Below are 17444 nucleotides of genomic sequence, written 5' to 3' on the forward strand. Positions count from 1 at the left end.
AAAATCTACAATTGATACACACACACACACACACACACACACACACACACACACACACAAAAGGAATCCAAACACAACACTAAAGATATTCATCAAATTGCAATACAAAAGAACAACAAAGGAAGGGGAGAAAAAATACCTATAAACACAAATTCAAAACAATTAACAAAATGGCAATAAGAACATACATACTGATAATTACCTTAAATGTAAATGGATTAAATGCTCCATCCAAAAGACACAGACTGGCTGAATGGATACAAAAACAAGACCCATATATATATTGCCTACAAGAGATCCACTCCATATTTAGAGACAAATACAGACTGAAAGTGAGGGGATGGAAAAAGGTATTCCATGCAAATGGAAATAAAAGGAAAGCTCAAGTAGCAGTACTCATATCAGAAAAAAGAGACTCTAAAATAAAGACTGTTACAAGAGACAAAGAAGGACATGACATAATGATCATTCCAAAAAAGAAGATACAAAATTATAAATATATATTACCCAATATAGGAGCACCTCAATATGTAAGAAAAATGCTAACAGCCATAAAAGGAAAAATCAACAGTAACACATTATAGTGGGGGACGGTAATGTCCCTGTAATACCCCTGTAATCCATGGACAGGTCATTGAGACAGAAAATTAATAAGGAAACACAGGCCTTAAATGACATATGAGACCAAATAGACTTAACTGATATTTATAGAGCATTCCATCCAAAAGCAGCAGAATACACATACTTTTCAAGTGCACATGGAAAATTCTCCAGGTGGGATCACATGCTGAGACACAAAGCAAGCCTCAGAAAATTAAGAAAATTGAAATCATATCAACCATCTTTTCCGACCACAATACTATGATATTAGAAGTCAACTACAAGAAAAAAACTGTAAAACACACAAACACGTGGAGGCTAAACAATATGCTACTAAACAACCAATGGATCACTGAAGAAATCAAAGGTGAAATTAAAAAATACCTAGAGACAAATGAAAACAAAAGCATGACAATCCAAAACCTATGGGATGCAGCAAAAGCAGTTCTAAGAGGGAAGTTTATAGCAATACTATCTTACCTCAGGAAACAAGAAAAATCTCAAATAAACAACTTAAACTTACACCTAAAGCAATTAGAGAAAGAAGAACTAACAAAACACAAAGTTAGTAGAAGGAAAGAAATCATAAAGATCAGAGCAGAAATAAATGAAACAGAAACAAACAAAGAAAACAATAGAAAAGATCAATGAAACTAAAAGCTGGTTCTTTGAGAAGAAACAAAATTGATAAAACTTTAGCCAGACTCATCAAGAAAGAAAGGGAGTGGGCTCAAATCAATAAAATAGGAAATGAAAAAGAAGTTACAATTGACACCACAGAAATACAAAGGATCATAAGAGACTACTACAAGGAACCATATGCCAATAAAATGGACAACCTGGAAGAAGTGGACAAATTCTTAGAAAAGTACAATGTCCCAAGACTGAACCAGAAAGAAATAGAAAATATAAACAGACCAATGACAAATAGTTAAATTGAAACTGTGATTTAAAACTTCCAAGAAACAAAAGGCCAGGAGCAGTTGGCTTCACAGGTGAATTCATTCAAAGATTTAGAGAAGAGTTAACATATATCCTTCTGAAGCTATTCCAGAAAACTGCAGAGGAAGGAACACTCTCATACTCATTTGATGAGGCCACCATCACCCTGATACCAAAACCACACAAAGATACCACAAAAAAAGAAAATTACAGGTCAGCATCACTGATGAACATAGACACAAAAATTCTCAACAAAATACTAGCAAACCAAATCTAACAATACATTAAAAGGATCATACACCATGATCAAGAGGGATTTATCCCATGGATGCAAGGACTTTTCAATATCTGCAAATCAATCAGTGTGATACAACACATTAACAAATTGAAGAATATAAACTATATGATCATCTCAGTAGATGCAGAAAAACTTTTGACAAAAGTCAACACCAATTTATGATAAAAAATCTTCAGAAAGTGGGCATAGAGGGAACCTACCTCAACATAATAAAGGCCATATATGACAAACCCACAGCCAACATCATACTGTACAGTGAAAAGCTGAAAGCATTTCCTCTAAGATCAGGAAAAAGTCAAGGATGTCCACTCTCACCACTTTTATTCAACATAGTTTTGAAAGTTCTAAAGATGGCAATCAGAGAAGTAAAAGAAATCCAATTGGAAAAGTACAAGTAAAATTTCACTGTTTGCAGATGACATGATACTATACATAAAATTCTAAAGATGCTACCAGAAAACTACTATGAATGAATTGATGTTGGAACATCAATGAATTTGTAAAGTTGCAGGATACAAAATTTATACACAGTAATCTGTTGCATTTCTATACACTATCAACAAAAGATCATAAGGAGAAATTAAGGAAACAATCCCATTTACCATCATATCAAAAAGCATTAAATACCTAGGAATAAACATACCTAAGGAAGCAAAAGACCTGTAGTCCAAAAACTGTAAGACGCTGATGAAAAAAATCAAAGATGACACAAAGAGGTGGAAAAATATACTATGTTCTTGGATTGGAAGAATCAATATTGTCAATATGACTATACTACATGAAGCAATCTGTAGATTGCTATACTACGCGAAGCAATCTACAGATTCAATGCAAATCCTATCAAATTACCAATGGTACTTTTTCCAGATCTAGAACAAAAATCAGAATTTGTATGGAAACACAAAAGACCCCAAATAGCAAAGCAATCTGGAGAAAGCAAAACGGAGCTGGAGGAATCAGGCTCCCTGACTTCAGACTACACTATAAAGCTACAGTAATCACAAGAGTATGGTACTGGCACAAAGACAGACTTATAGACCAATGGAACAGGAAAGTCCAGAAATAAACACATGCACCTATGGTCAATTCATCTATGACAAAGGGGGCAAGAATATACAATGGAGAAAAGACAGTCACTTCAATAATGGTGCTGGGAAAACTGGACAGCTACATGTAAAAGAATGGCATAGAACATTCTCTAACACCATACTCAGAAATAAACTCAAAATGGATTAAAGGCCTAAATGTTAAGACCAGATACTATAAAACTCTTAGAGGAAAACATAGGGAGAACACTGTTTGACATAAATCATAGCAACATCTTTTTGGATCCACCTCCTGGAGTAATGAAAATAAAAACAAAAATAAACAAATGGGACCTAATTAAACTTAAAAGCTTTTGCACAGCAAAGGAAACCATAAACAAAACAAAAAGACAACCTACAGGATGGGAGAAAGTATTTGCAAATGATGTGATTGACAAGGGATTAATCTCCAAAATACACAAGCAAGTCATGCAACTCAATATCACAAAAACAAACAACCCAATCAAAAATGGGCAGAAGATATAAGTAGACACTTTTCCAAAGAAGATATACAGATGACCAAAAGGCACATAAAAATATGCTCAACATCACTAATTACTAGAAAAATGCAAATCAAAATTACAATGAAGTATCACCTCACACTGGTCAGAACGGCCATCATCAAAATGTCTACAAACAGTAAATGCTGGAGAGAGTGTGGAGAAAAGGGAACCCTCCTGCACTGTTGGTGGGAATGTAAATTGGTGCAACCACTATGGAGAACAGTATGGAAGTTGCTTAAAAAACTAATAATAGAACTACCATATGACACAGCAATCCCACTCCTAGGCACATATCCAGAGAAAACCATAATTCAAAAAGATACATGTACCCCAATGTTCATTGCAGCACTAATTACAATAGTGAAGACATTGAAACAACCTCAATGTCCATTGAGAGATGAATGCATAGAAAAGATGTGGTGTTTATATGCAATGGAATATTACTCAACCATAAAAAATAATGAAATAATGCTATTTGCAGCAACATGGATGGACCTAGAGATTATCATACTAAGTGAAGTCAAACAGAGAAAGACAAATATTATATGATATCACTTATATGTGAAATCTTAAAAAGATACAAATGAACATATTTACAAAACAGAAACAGACTCACAGATACAGAAAACAAACTTATGGTTACCAAAGGGGAAAGGTGTGGGGAGAGGGCTAAATTAGGAGTTTGGGATTAACATCCACATGCCACTCAAAATAAAATAGGTAAACAACAAGGACCGACTGTATAGTGCAGGGAATTCTACTCAATATTCTGTAATAAGCTAGCTGGGAAAAGAATATGAAAAAGAATAGATAAATGTATCTATATGTAAGAACACATATATGTATATGTAAAACTGAATCATTTTGCTGTACACCTGAAATTACCACAACATTGCAAATCAACTCTATCCCAACATAAAATAAAAATTTAAAAAGTAAAGCATATGTGTGAATGATTTTTCAAATAGTCCCATTTAAATTTGTGTGCTTCAGCTGCAAACCACCATATGGACACTGTACTTGTTGCTATTACAAACTATGGACTTGTATTCAAACTTCAATCTACTTTTTTCAACACCATTTGGTACTAGTCATAATGAGAATATTCAGTGTCATCTCTCTACCCTGCTTTAAATATAATTTTCAATATTAACTTTCAGTACTCTACTGTTTGACCTCCATGATAATGCCATGATTTCTAATTAAATGCCTTATTCTGAAAGGCTATTGAGTTAAACACTATTCTTTTTTCTAATTTTAAGATCATTTATATTAGGTTTTAAACTTGAAATAATGGCTTTCTTCCAACATTTGAAATTCAGGGCTTCTTTTCAGAATATCACTCTGTTTTAATGGTTCTTAATTCTCATCTGGAGATTTTCACAAAAAATATAATTATAAATTGGGGGAAAACTAGCAAATAACTATGTCTTATATCATTTGGTATTAAACAAAGATTAAAAACATGTTCAGAAACAGACTGAGAGAGGTCTCTAATGGGATTTGCTTGGTGGAAGAACTACTAAAGGATGTATCTCAAGCAGATGAAAATTGATACAATAGGAAGGACTGAATTTAGAAGGAAATAATGGGAAAAGCATTTGCTAATCATATGCAGGTAAAACTTAACAGGTATGACTTTTAAAACAAAAATAACAATGCATAAATTTGGAAAGTATAAACATAAGGTGGATATCAAAGCCTGGAAAAAAATAATGAATGTCAGGAGGGCACGATAGGAGTTAAAAAGTTCCAAATCTTTGTACTGTTCTGGAAAAGGGCTGAGATACTGATCCACACTGAACTCTGTTAAATCAAGTTTATAAGTTAAAAATAATGGACAACCATTAGGTGAAATGAAACAGAATATATAACTTCTAAAACCAGAGAAGGGGAAAAAGGCGTCACAAAGTCTCAAATTATCTAAAAGAAAGAAACAGAGGAGAAAAAGAAGTTGGGGGTGGGGTGGGACACTTCCAAATCTACTTTAGTCAATTTAGAATAGCACTCTCCCCTCCCTTGGAAGGGTGTTAGTGTCAGTGGGTGATACAAGCATGTAAGAGGGCAAAAATGTGTTGAATGAATATGAGTTGTGAACTGGGTATGTTCAGGAAGCTAAGACAACACACAACAATAAGGATAACCAGGGCTTTCCCACCATCTGTCAGGCCAACTAATCTCTACAAAAACTGGTTAGAAATAATTAGGGTAGATTATTTACTGGGAAGGGAAAACTGGTAATGAGACAGAGTCTGGGAAAGGTATTCAAGGAGAGGATTGACAGTGTATTTCTGCACCAAAAAGGATCCTTAGCGGACATTTCCTTTTCTGATTTTGTACAATATAAAGACTCAGTGGATAGTAAAAAGCATCAACAGCTATAGTCCAGTGAAATAATTCTCCTAGCATCTCACCTGAACACATGTCTTGTTTGATTCACATGGGACCATGATTGGGAGGCTGAGAGATTAGGGCAAATGTAACACAGGAAGAAATAATCTAACCACAAGTGCGTATCTATTTAAAAGTAAAGCTTTTTTATTTAAAATTTTCAATGTGTGATACTTTTCCCAGCCCACCAATAATGTTTTCACAGGCTTTTTCTGTTCAATATTCTCTTCTTCCAATATTCCTTCCCCCCTCACCTCAAGCAGGCTCTTTTAATTATTTTCTCCTATTTGCACCATGAAATCCTGCACTTGGGCTAATTTCCTTCTTCACTGTTTTTTTATCCCCTATTCTTTCTTTGATGTTACTCTCCAACTTCCTTATTCTACACTTTTCTCTTTCACTTTTGTTTTCATCCCATCTGCATTATCTACATTTTTAAAAGAAATTCTATTAGGTTCCAGAGGAGTTTATTTAATTCTACACACATGCACTGAATTCTTAACTCCACTAGTTGATACTATAAGGTAGAACTCAAGAGCTGCCTAGGTTCAGATTTTTGTTACCTTATATACTTGTTGTATGGGTTTGGCCAAATCATATTTGTATTTCAGATTAACTTCAGGTTAACTCAACTGTAAAGTAAAGATAATAGTAATACTTATTTCATTAAATTCTGAAGATTAAATAAATTAATGCATGTAAAGAGTGTAAATGAGTGCCTGACATACAGTCAGCATTTTATAAATGCTATCTATCATTATGGTTTATGCACTGTGTTAGTCTCTAGGCAGATGGACGGTTCATAGATCCGTGTTCATAAGGAATTTATGATCTAGTGGTGTTCCAGCAAGTTAAATTATCTACCCTAGGAGGAGGCTGGTGGAAACAAGCTCGACATGGAAAAAGAATTCATAAACTATAAAGAACTGGTCTTGCATGTTCACTGCATCATTATTCACAACAGCCAACATAGGGAAGCAGCCTAAATGTCCACCAGTGGAAGAATGGATAAAGAAGATATGGAGTGCTTGCTTCGGCAGCACATGTACTAAAACTGGACCAATACAGAAGAGATTAGCATGGCCCCTATGTGAGGATGACACACAAACTTGTGAAGCGTTCCATACTTTTATAACACATTAAACAAAATGGACTTAATTGATACTTATAGGATATTCCATCCAAAAACAACAGAATACACTTTCTTCTCAAGTGCTCTTGGAACATTCTCAAGAATAGATCATATCTTGGGTCACAAATCAACCCTTGGTAAATTTAAGAAAATTGAAATCATATCAAGTATCTTTTCCAAACACAACGCTATAAGACTAGATATCAATTACAGGAAAAAATCTGTAAAATACAAACACATGGAGGCTAAACAATACACTACTAAATAACCAAGAGATCACTGAAGAATTCAAAGAGGAAATCAAAACAAACCTAGAAACAAATGACAATGAAAACACGTCGACCCAAAACCTATGGGAGCAGCAAAAGCAGTTCTAAGAGGGAAGTTTACAGCAATACAATCCTACCTCAAGAAACAAGAAACATCTCAAATAAACAACCTAACCTTACACCTAAAGCAATCAGAGAAAGAAGAACAAAAATCCCCCAAAGTTAGCAGAAGGAAAGAAATCATAAAGATCAGATCAGAAATAAATGAAAAAGAAATGAAGGGAATGATAGCAAAGATCAATAAAACTAAAGACTGGTTCTTTGAGAAGATAAAAAAAATTGATAAACCACAAGTCAGACTCATCAAGAAGAAAAGGGAGAAGACTCAAATCAACAGAATTAGAAATGAAAAAAGAAGTAACAACCGACACTGCAGAAATACAAAGAATCATGAGAGATTACTACAAGCAACTCTATGCCAATAAAATGGACAAAATGAAAGAAATTGAGAATTCTTAGAAAAGCACAACCTTCCCAGACTGAACCAGGAAGAAATAGAAAATATAAAGAGACCGATGACAAGCACTAAAATTGAAACTGTGATTAAAAATCTTCCAACAAACAAAAGCCCAAGACCAGATGGCTTCACAGGTGAATTCTATCAAAGATTTAGAGAAGAGCTAACACCTATCCTTCTCAAACTCTTCCAAAATATAGCAGAGGGAGGAACACTCCCAAACTCATTCTATGAGGCCACCATCACCCTGATACCAAAACCAGACAAAGATGTCACAAAAAAAGAAAAATACAGGCCATTTTCACTGATGAACATAGCTGCAAAAATCCTTAATAAAATACAAGCAAACAGAATCCAACAGTACATTAAAAGGATCATACCACATGATCAAGTGAGGTTTATCGCAGGAATGCAAGGATTCTTCAATATATGCAAATCAATCAATGTGATACACCATATTAACAAAATGAAGGATAAAAATCATATGGTAATCTCAATACATGCAGGAAAAGTTTTTGACAAAATTCAACACCCATTTATGATAAAAACCCTCCAGAAAGTAGGCACAGAGGGAGCTTACCCAAATATATTAAAGGCCATATATGACAAACCCACAGCCAACATCGTTCTCAATGGTGAAAAACTAAAACCATTTCCTCTAAAATCAGGAACAAAATAGGATGCTCACTCTCACCACTTTTATTTAACACAGTTTTGGAAATTTTAGTCACAGCAAACAGGGAAGAAAAATAAATAAAAGGAATCCAAATCAGAAAAGAAGTAAAACTGTCACTGTTTGCAGGTGACATGATATTATACATAGAGAATCTAAAGATGCTAGCAGAAAACTATTAGAGCTAATCAATGAATTTGATAAAGTAGCAGGATACAAAATTAATACACAGAAATCTCTTGCATTCCTATACACTAATGATGCAAAATCTGAAAGAGAAATTAAGGAAACACTCCCATTTACTGTTGCAACAAAAAGAATAAAATACCTAGGAATAAACCTACCTAAGAAGACAAAAGACCTGTATGCAGAAAACTATAAGACACTGATGAAAGAAATTAAAGACGATACAAACAGATGGAGATACCATGTTCTTGGGTTGCAAGAATCAACATTGTGAAAATGACTATACTACCCAAAGCAATCTACAGATTCAATGTAATCCCTACCTAACTGTCAATGACATTTTTCACAGAACTAGAACAAAAAATCTCACAACTTGTATGGAAACACAAAAGACCCCCAATAGCCAAAGCAATCTTGAGAAAGAAAACGGAACTGGAGGAATCAGGCTCCCTGACTTCACACTATACTACAAAGCTACAGTAATCAAGACAGTACGGTACTGGCACAAAAACAGTAATGTAGATCAATGGAACAGGATAGAAAGCCCAGAGATAAACCCACACACACGTGGTCACCTTATTTTTGATAAAGGAGGCAAGAATATACAATGGAGAAAAGACAGCCTCTTCAATAAGTGGTGCTGGGAAAACTGGACAGCTACATGTAAAAGAATGAAACTAGAACATTCTCTAACATCATACACAAAAATAAACTCAAGATGGATTAAAGACCTAAAGGTAAGACTGGACACTATGAAACTTTTAGAGGAAAACATAGGAAGAACACTCTTTGACATAAATCACAGCAAGATCCTTTTTGACCCACCTCCTAGAGAAATGGAAATACAAACAAAAACAAACAAATGGGATCTAATGAAACTTCAAAGCTTTTGCACAGCAAAGGAAAATATAAACAAGATGAAAAGACAACACTCAAAATGGGAGAAAGTATGGGGCTTCCCTGGTGGCGCAGTGGTTGGGGGTCCGCCTGCCGATGCGGGGGACACGGGTTCGTGCCCTGGTCCGGGAGGATCCCACGTGCCGCGGAGCGGCTGGGCCCGTGAGCCATGGCCGCTGGGCCTGCGCGTCCGGAGCCTGTGCTCCGCAGCGAGAGAGGCCACGGCAGTGAGAGGCCCACGTACCGCCAAAAAAAAAAAAAAAAAAAAAAAAAATGGGAGAAAGTATTTGCAAATGAAGCAACTGACAGAGGATTAATCTCCAAAATTTACAAGAAGCTCATGCAGTTCAATATGAAAAAAACAAACAATCCAATCCAAAAATGGGCAGAAGACCTAAATCGACTTTCTCCAAAGAAGATATACAGATTGCCAACAAACACATGCAAGGATGCTCAATATCACTAATCATTAGAGAAATGCAAATCAAAACTACAGTGAGGTACCACTAGTCAGAATGGGCATCATCAAAAAATCTACAAACAGTAAATCCTGGAATAGGTGTGGAGAAAAGGGAAGCCTCTTGCACTGTTAGTGGGAATGTAAATTGATACAGCCACTATGGAGAACAGTATGGAGGTTTCTTAAAAAACTAAAAATAGAACTACCATATGACCCAGAAATCCCACTACTGGGCAGATACCCTGAAAAAACCATAATTCAAAAAGAGACATATACCACAATTTTCACTGCAGCACTATTTACAATAGCCAGTTAATGGAAGCAACCTAAGTAAGTGTCCATCGACAGATGAATGGACAAAGAAGATGTGGCACATACATACAATGGAACATTACTTAGTCATAGAAAGAAACAAAGCTGAGTTATTTGTAGTGAGGTGGATGGACCTAGAGACTGTCATACAGAGTGAATTAAGTCAGAAAGAGAAAAACAAATACCGTATGCTAACACATATATATGGAATCTAAAAAAAAGGGTTCTGAAGAACCTAGGGGCAGGGCAGGAATAAAGATGCAGATGCAGAGAATAGACTTGAGGACACAGGGAGGGGGAAGGGGAAGCTTGGACAAAGTGAGAGAGTGGCATGGACATATATACACTACCAAATGTAGAATAGATAGCTAGTGGGAAGCAGCCACATAGCACAGGGCAATCAGCTCAGTGCTTTGTGACCACCTAGAGGGGTGGGATAGGGAGGGTGGGAGGGAGACGCAAGAGGGGGGACATATGGGGATATATGTACATGTATAACTGATTCACTTTGTTATAAAGCAGAAACTAACACAGCATTGTAAAGCAATTATACTCCAATAAAGATGTTAAAATAAAAAGTAAATTTAAAAAAGAAGATATCGAGTATTACTCAATCACAAGAAATAACAAAATCCTGTCATTTGTGACAACGTGAATGGCTCTTGAGTGAACAATACTAAGTGAAATAAGTCAGGCAGAGAAAGACAAATACTATATGATATGACTTACATACGGAATCTAGAAAAGCCGAGCTCATGGAAACAGAGAGTACAGTGGTGGTTACTAAGGGTGGGAGGCAGGAGAAATGAAGAGATGCTGGTCAAAGGGTACAAACTTCCAACTAGAAGATGAATTCCTTCCGGGGATCTATGGATAGCATTATGATTAAAGATAACAATACTGTACTACATACTTGAAAGTCTCTGAGAGGTTAGATCTGAAATGTTCTTACAACAACAAAAAGGTAATTATATGATGTGATGGAGTTGTTAGCTAACACTACAGTGGTAATCATATTGCAATGTATGTGTATCAAATCAACACACTGTACACCTTCAACTTACATGACCTTATATATCAGGTATATCCCAATAAATTGGGGTAGAAAGGACTTAGATGAGACCCATTGACTCTGTGCAAATTCAGCAACCCAGAGTAGGAGGGTACCTCAGGTTTATCCTTACATTTTTATGAAAGTCAAGTATTGTAAAGCAATAAGAATCATGGAATTATGATTAATGTGAAATTGGGATAGTAAGGCCCCTACACGGGATGAACTAAGTTCTTTGAAGATAGTCTGAAAATAAATAATTTAAACAGCATCAAAGTTACACACTGAAAAAAGGTGAGAGGAGAAAGTAGCACCATTCCATTTACATTTTTATTGTGTGGCTTGTTGAGAAAGCACTAAATATAGATTGCTTGGCTTCAAGCCTGGATCAATGATTCTTGGAGCTTTTTTTTTTCTTTTTTCCTTTGGGGAAGAGGGGTTTATATCTGCTATGTGATTCACCAAAGAGCAGAAATAGACTTTGGAAGAAATTCCAAATAGTAATTTCAGTTACTATCCATTAAAGGCAAAGAAGGAACATTTTAAATGATCAGTATTATCCCTGTAGAATAAATCATTGTCTTCAACTCATGGACTACAGGATCCCCTAACAGCTTTCTTCATTTAAACGGAGGCTTTACATTTTAATAAATTACTCTAAGCTGTGGAGTTTGTCATTTTGGCTTTGGGGAATGAAGTCTTTAAGTAAAACTGTGATGTGGCAAAGATACCGAAATACGTTTGACTTTCAAATAAAGGGAAAGCTCTTAGATACTTTTTCTTGTGAACAGACAGGTGACAGTGAGGATAAGCAGACGTGTCTTAAATACTGATGATAGGCACACAGAGTGTTCACAGGGGCTTACACTTTTCATAGATTGGGGGCAGCCCTGCTACAATGTCTCACTGGAAATAGAGTAACTGGATTTTTTTTAATGGAGAATGTGTCCATATATGAACGCATTGTGCTGACTCCTAACATTTGATTTCCTTTCTCTGTAGGGAGACAGCTCTAGTATCTCTTTAGGGGGCGGGTATGAAGGAGACTTTCAAAGGCACTTGTGTCCAAATGCCATGCCAGAAGAAACACTGTTACCTTAGTTGTAATCTTGCTGTGTGGGCCCTTGCCTCACACAAATTCCTGGGCACTGGAGCACTCCTGGAGCAAAATTTTAACATTTGGAAGTTGGTAGAAGCTGATACCAAGGTGTTCACAGTATCAAGAATTTTTGGAAAAAGAAATCACACCTAATATATGAGGTTGATATATTCTGGAATAAAATATGTTCTGTAGTGCGAGCAAAGAAAGGAAGAAAGGTTAAGTTTTTTGAATAATAACCATGATTCAGCTGTTTTTTACACATTTAATTTAATACTCTTTGAGTAGTTTTTATTACATCCTCATTTTTATAACAGAGGGAAAGTAAGATGGAAAGGGCTAAGTGATATGGGTCAAGTCACCCCGTGATTAAGTAGAAACTGGATTAGAAGCTACATTTGTAGTTTCAAACCTAGAAAGAACCAGACCATCGCACACTCACTTGATGGTTACAGAAAGAATCGCAATGACTGACTTCCTGTGTCTGAAGATATCAGGGAAATTTTCTAACATGGCAGAGTCTACTCATGTTCAAGAATGAGAAGCCAGGAAACCACACGTAAGCAGCATGAATTGCAACAGCAGTCATTTCTTTTAGGATAAAGAAGAAAACAAAAATTATGCAAGTCTCCAGTTAGGTGTAAGTATCAGTACTTAATTTCCAAAAGAAATACACTATGTGTTTAAAAAATATGTTTTCTCTTAGTATTTTCAAAGCAACATTGCCTATCAAGACTTGAATATGATGACGAAGGTGGTAATTACCATGGAACAAAAAGCACATAGCAAAATTTAATGGCAGATTTAGACGTTAACTGATATTAAGGCCTCAAACCTCAAAAACAATTTCGTGTAGTTTATGGGTCAGACTGACCTGTACAGGATCAATTTTGACAGGAGTCAGAAATCGGAAATAGACTTATAAAGGGACAGAACATAGCTTAGGCACTGTCATGATAGAGAGAAACACGTAATTTTGAACCAGAGATTTACAGACTGCTATGCACTTTTCATAAAACATGGCGAAAAATCCAGTTTGAAAATTGCAATTTAGGAATACCATCTTCACTGACAACTCAAATTTGAAGGCAAGAATTATAAAGTTTGGTTTGTTTCAAATTCATGTCAGCCAAGACATAAGCAAACAGTCATTAATATGAGGATGTCAAGAAGGAAATGATCCCAGAAACATTGTGTTACCCTTTTCCCTTCAGTGCTGAATCAAGTCATATTTACTGACTGTGTAAAATATGTTAAGGCAGAACCTGGTGCAAAGTCTAAGTAGAAATAATAATAAACAAAATGTGTCTTAGTGGGCTTGTAGTAAATGTTTTAATGCCATTTCTAAGCTTCAGTCTTCAGGATTGAGATTGGGAAGAGGCATCTCAGTTTCTAACCTCCTTTTCAGTTTGTAAAGGTATGAGGCAGATGGTTTGGGGCATACCATGAGTGACTTGAGATGATTCCGTGTGATAACTACATTTGGACCTCAGAGATTGCTGGAACATTAATGAACGGCCATTATGGTGTCTAAACCCAATTTCAGAGGGAGACACATTTGAATATTTTATCTCTTAGCATGGAAACACAATTACTATCTAATTAGTGATAAATTAGGTATTTTTATTAGACAATGTTTGTAAAGCACCTTACTATAATGTACATTACTGGGTATGAAGAGCTCAAAATGATACAGTCAACATTCAGCTATGGGTGGACATGAAACTCCTTTCTGTATTTATTTCAGAATTGTTCTTGGTTTTCTTCAACATGGTCCCAGTCTCAGTCAGTAGTGATTTGATAAATGTTCTCCAGCCCTACAGTTTTCTCAGTAACTTCCAGATTAAAACTTAGTGTCCTTTGGGTGAATACAGTCATATTCAAACATTTCCATGACCTCTTTTCCATTTCAACACTCTTCCCAAACTCCCTTTCCACCTACTCTCAAACCTGACTTAAATCTGTGTCAGAAAAGACCAAAGAATATTTGCACAAAAGGAGCCTGTGAACAAATTGGTGACAGGCTGTGAGTCCGGTTTGGGTCACTTCTCTGTTGGTCAGTCCTCACCTTGTCTGTCCAATGAACACATACAGCTTCGGACTCCATGGGTGGCCTGTTTGATGGTTTGGGGGCATCCAGCTAAGTGACCATCTACGGTCTCCTGACCTCATGCATCTCCCTGAAAAATGGCCACCACTAATGCACAGTCTATCCCCCTGCCTTCACAGGGTCCTCTGCCTCACTGGGTGGGATGTGGGAGTCCCTTCCTTGGTCATCTTCAAGCCCATTAAAAATTACAGAATTCCCATCCTGTCCATTTTGACTTTGCAGGAACCTGAGGGAAGAGTGATTTTTCACCTTTCCTTTAATTAATTATTGTTTAATAGATATTTGTTGGAGGATAATTGCTTCACAGGGCCATGTTAGTTTCTGCTGCACAACAAAGCCAATCAGCCATATGAACACACATGTCCCCGTATCCCCTCCCTCTTGTGTCTCCCTCCCATCCTCCCTATCCCACCCCTCTAGGTCATCGCAAAACACGGAGCAGATCTCCCTGTGCTATGCTGCTGCTTCCCACCAGCCAACTATTTTACATTTGGTAGTGTATGTATGTCGATGCTACTCTCACTTCACCCCAGCTTCACCCTCCAAGCCTATGTCCTCAAGTCCATTCTCTATGTCTACCTCTTTATTCCTGCCCTGCAACTAGGTTTATCAGTCCCATTTTTTTTTTAGATACCATATATATGCGTTAGCATATGGTATTTGTTTTCTCTTTCTGACTTACTTTACTCTGTATGACAGACTCTAGGTCCATCCACCTCATTACAAAAAAATCAATTTCGTTTCTTTTTATGGCTGAGTAATATTCCATTGTATATATGTGCCACATCTTCTTTATCCATTCATCTATCGATGGACATTTAGGTTGCTGCCATGTCCTGGCTATTCTAAATAGTGCTGCAATGAACATTGGGGTGCATGTTTCTTTTTGAATTATGGTTTTCTCAGGGTATATGTCCAGTAGTGAGATTGCTGGGTCATATGGTAATTCTATTTTTAGTGTTTTAAGGAATCTCCATACTTTTCTCCATAGTGGTTGTATCACCTAATTTATTTTACAACTCTCTAATCTCTCTACAGCCCTTTGATAGTGTTGGAGAGTGGAGTAATAAGAGATGAGGTACATCCTAGCCAGGGAACTCGGTGCTAATCCCCCTTGTGAGTTGAAATCCTGAAATGTGGGAGGGAGACACATCCACAGGTGGGAACAGGGAAGACTAATGACCTCGATTCTTCTCCCCACACACTGTCCTCAAAAGTTCCTCTCCTCCCTCCAGCCTCTGACCCAATCTCACCTCGCTACACTCATCCTTAGTATCTTCCTGAAGGCAAACTCTAGTGAATCCACTTGGCCTCATGTTCACCTGGGGAAGAAGAGAGTCTGGTCCGAGGGCATTAAGGTTCTTTAATTTAGGAGCTGAAGAGTTAACCACTATGGTTGTCAGCTTGGAGATCCCACTACGTAATCTGGCAAACTCATCTTAGGGTTGAAAGGGTCAATCTCTAAAGGAAGAGAAGGAAGGGAAGTTCTTGATGATATGGCCTCCCTGTGTTAAAAACTACTATGTTAGCCCTTAGACCTAAGCCACTCAAAATCCATAGTCAGAAATATGAGCTGGGGAGTGCAAAGTAAAAGATGTGGACTTGACTTGTGTTCCCAGATGTGGGACAGAGCACAAGCTTTTCATCGCTTTGCTGCTTCCCCAATTCACTGAAATGACATCAAATATATTTTTAAGATAAGTCCCAAGGTCCAAGTAGAAATTTTGAGACCCTAGATGCAGATGAAACGAGACTGGAAGAGAAACCAGAGTAGAGCCAACTTTCTTCAAGGTGAGAGGTGAGCATTGTTGTTTTCAAAGAAGCGCTGGAGAACTTTCAGAGTCACTAAAGGAATTAAATGAAGAGGAGTTAGTCAGGTGCCCTCCTCCTGTTTAGATGTACATAGACTAATTGAGTTAAAGCTTGAGAAGTCTTCAAAGAAAGTGCCTGATCTGTCTGGGGAGGGCTCCAAATATCGATTTGGGAGCTGAAGAAAGAATCAGAGTGGAGGATAGGGGGAATCTAGACTCCCACAAATGATACAGAAGAAGGGCTCACACAAGGGAAGGCAGCGCTGTCCAAGAGGGAAGTTAAGCTGGGAATTGCTTGGTCTACCTGCTTGTTCCCTGCCCATGTGCCCTCAGAGGAAGCCTGCCTCCTACAAACCTCTGCCTGGTAATGCAGACCCTGCAAGGATCCCTTGCAGCCAAGGGGAGACTACCCATGGGATTCTTCCATGTCAGATGTATAGATACAAACAAAACACAAACAAACCATGTATTTCGTCCACTAATATGGACTGACAACTGAGCATCTCAAGGCTTCTGAAGAAAACCAATGGCAAAAAGAAAAATACCAGGAAGTAGATAGAGAATGGCAGACTCTAGAGGAAATAGAAACAATTAGGAGAAGAAAATAGTTTCACACTTTTCTAATTGTTATCCTCAGGGAGATTTGATAGCATATTGCATACATGGACAAAGAATAGGCTGTTCTGTCGAAAGAATGAGTCAAAAAGTGAGAAAACATCCTTGGAAATTGAAATTATAATTGCCTTAAATTAAAAAAAATATATCAAAAGAACTACTCAATGATAGAGTGAAGATACTGAATGCTGAATTAGTGACCTGGAAGATAAAGAGCTAACATTAGTTTTTCATTTGCTATGAACTCATTTACCCCACGTAACATTCCTACAAGGTAGGTACCATTGTTATTACCCTCATTTTATGGATGGAGACTCACAGACAACACAGAGATTAAGTAATTAGCCAAAGGTCATACAGCAAGTAAGTGGCAAGGACAAAATTCTAACTGTGGCAGTCTGTAGTGTAGAAAAAGATAAATATATGAAAATTAAAGGGAGAAAAATTAAGAGATGTGGGAAGATCTAGAAAATCCATCATCCTTCTTATAGGA

General features: G+C 36.9%; 1 protein-coding gene and 1 non-coding gene across 2 annotated transcripts in view; one reads left to right on the top strand and one right to left on the bottom strand.

Moving 5' to 3' along the window:
* Positions 1-17444, bottom strand: part of ADGRB3 (adhesion G protein-coupled receptor B3) — an 802318-nt gene that overhangs the window by 251990 nt on the left and 532884 nt on the right. The gene's annotated exons all lie outside the window — the stretch shown is intronic.
* On the top strand, positions 6844-6950 carry LOC136132381 (U6 spliceosomal RNA). Its single transcript, XR_010656460.1, has one exon. It is a non-coding gene; the product is annotated as a U6 spliceosomal RNA (small nuclear RNA).

Source organism: Phocoena phocoena, chromosome 12, assembly GCF_963924675.1.
Source record: "Phocoena phocoena chromosome 12, mPhoPho1.1, whole genome shotgun sequence".
Taxonomy (NCBI): domain Eukaryota; kingdom Metazoa; phylum Chordata; class Mammalia; order Artiodactyla; family Phocoenidae; genus Phocoena; species Phocoena phocoena.